Genomic DNA, 2,705 nt, shown 5'->3' with positions numbered 1-2,705 from the left:
GGCGGAATTATTTTCGGACATGAAATAGGGACCTTTAATTTTCAATTTTAAATTATCACAAATTGTTTATAAAATCTACTTAGAGTAGAAATATTATTGGAAATTAGGGACTAATTAATTGTGATTATATTATTAAGTAAGGATTAATGATTTATTAAAATTAATGAATTTGATTATTAGGAGTGGGCCCCACCCGATTTATTAAAAAAAAAATATAAAACAAAACATGGTGAGTCACAAGGAGAGGGGAACGTGTAAACTTAAAGGGAACCATATATAAATGGTTGATTAGTGAATCAACAAACATTTTCATCTCATTTCTAAAAATTGAAAGTTAAAAAAAAAATATAAACTCCCATGGCTGCTCTCGGCCAGCCATGGTGATTGAGAAAAAAAATGTTTTCTTGTTATTTTGGTTAAGTTTTAAGTGCATTACAAGTTCAAGGAGGTGATAGCAACATTGGTTATTGAATCGAGGAAGAAGAAATTGCGAAATTGGAGCAATTAAGAGTAGAAATTCCTCCGAGAAAATTAAGGTAAGATTTTCTTGTTTTATGGTGTAATTGTGTTAATAGTGCTGTAATGGAGTTATTAAAAATTGGATTGGACGAAATTGGAAGTAGGAAAATGCATAAAATTGATGTTATGGGAAATTGTGGGTTGAAATGGATTTAGAGAAGTTATTAGGTTGTAAGAATTGTTATGAGCTGAATTGTGAGAATTTCGTATGTATATCTCTGTTGTTGGTATTTCTGTGTTAACAGGAGAATAATTGGAAATTCGGGTTAGGCGAATATATAGGGGAAATGCTGCCCGATTTTCGTTAAGCCCTTAACTAATGGAAGACCCTAAACGAGGATGTATAAGTTAAAGAACAAGTTCTATAAAGTGATGGGCTATGGTTTACGAATTAGAAAGTATGATTACTGACGATAACGTTACCTTTATATTAAATAGGCTAAAAGAGCGACAAAGCGAACGGGTTTGCGATTGGTCGTTAACAGGTATGTAAAGCCGTCCCTTCTTTCTTTTGGAATGTCTTATATCTAAGTGATGAATGATATGAATTTTTGGGTAATCCTATTCATAAGTTTTGAGTGTGATTTATGATTCTTATTCACTTCTTGATGTTAGAACTCTCCAGTGTTTGAGCCTCCCTCTTCAGTTTTCTGTACGTTGGATAATAATCAATATATATCGGCTCCTATTCTTAGGAACTCTATGATAACTAATGTCCAGACTTCTATAGGATGTTTCATACTATATTGACATATGACTATGGTTCCTAAGGCTCTTTGATTTACTTTATGATGATATTCGAGGGATGTTTGATATGTTTCCGAGTGGCATTCGAAAGGTATTTGATATGACTATTGTCTTGATTTTCAAATGATAGTTCGTGCTGATTATCTCATTGAGTCTTTGATATACCCTGATACGTATATATGATTCCAGATGTTCTATTCTGATATAATCCACAATGACATCCGAAAGGTATTTGATATGACTATTGTCCTGATTTTCAAGTGACAGTTCGTTTTGATTATTCCATTGAGTCTTTGAAAATGTTTTAATTTGCATATGGTTGCTCACTACTCCACTCGGGCATGCCTCAATATGTCTTTCCCCGAGTCCTGGGCCGGGTATGTTATCGTGCACAGTTTCTCTGTATTGTTCACCGAGTCCCTCACTAGAGGGCCGGAATATGATATATATATATATATATATATATATATATATATATATGATGGTTTTATGCTGTGTTATGGAGTTATGCTGTGTTATGGCATTATGCTGTGTTTATGGAGTTATGCTGTGTTATGGAGTTATGCTGTGTTTATGGAGTTATGCTGTGTTATGGCGCCAAAGACGGGGTGGCGACCAGGTTCACCGAGTCCCATAATGGGCCGGGTATGATATATGATATTGACATGCATGATTTATTTTTCAAAAGGCAAGTGTTTTGGTATTGTGGACATTGTATTTGTTTCTGTACTTCTTATTTCAGTTATGATCCTTCTTACTGTATTTCATGCTTTATATACTCAGTACCTATTTCGTACTGACCCCCTTTCTTCGGGGGGCTGCGTTTCATGCCCACAGGTACAGATAGTCGGTTTGGTGACTCTTCAACATAGGACTTCTACTCAGCTGTCTTGGAGAGCTCCATTGTTCCGGAGTTTAGACTTTTGGTACAGATCATATGATATATATACATATGTATGTTTATCCAGGAGTACGACGGGGCCCTGTCCCGTCACATTTCACTGTTAATACTCTTAGAGGTCTGTAGACATATGTGTGGGTTGTGTTTAAGTTCTGTTCAGCTGTGTCTATACATTGTGCTATGTATATGTTCGTCTATAATGGCAGCCTTGTCGGCTAGCATATGACATGATATTGATGTTTAGTGGCAGCCTTGTCGGCTTGCGGATCATTTTATGATTTGATCAGTTGTGACTCCTCAGGAGACAGTTTATCTGGACATATATATATGACGACGTTATGAACCTTGGAATTCCTTTACAAGTTTCCATATTGTTCCTAGATTCTATATGACTATATCTAACGGGTATGTATATAGGTGTCCAGGTCGGGCACTAGTCATGGCCCACGGGGTTGGGTCGTGACAAAAGTTGTATCAGAGCAGTTCGTCCTCGGAGTGTCCATAGACCGTGTCTAGTAGAGTCATGTTTATCGGTGTG

Source organism: Lycium barbarum, chromosome 7 (genome assembly GCF_019175385.1).
Source record: "Lycium barbarum isolate Lr01 chromosome 7, ASM1917538v2, whole genome shotgun sequence".
Classification (NCBI taxonomy): domain Eukaryota; kingdom Viridiplantae; phylum Streptophyta; class Magnoliopsida; order Solanales; family Solanaceae; genus Lycium; species Lycium barbarum.
Note: the sequence above shows the minus strand (reverse complement) of the source record.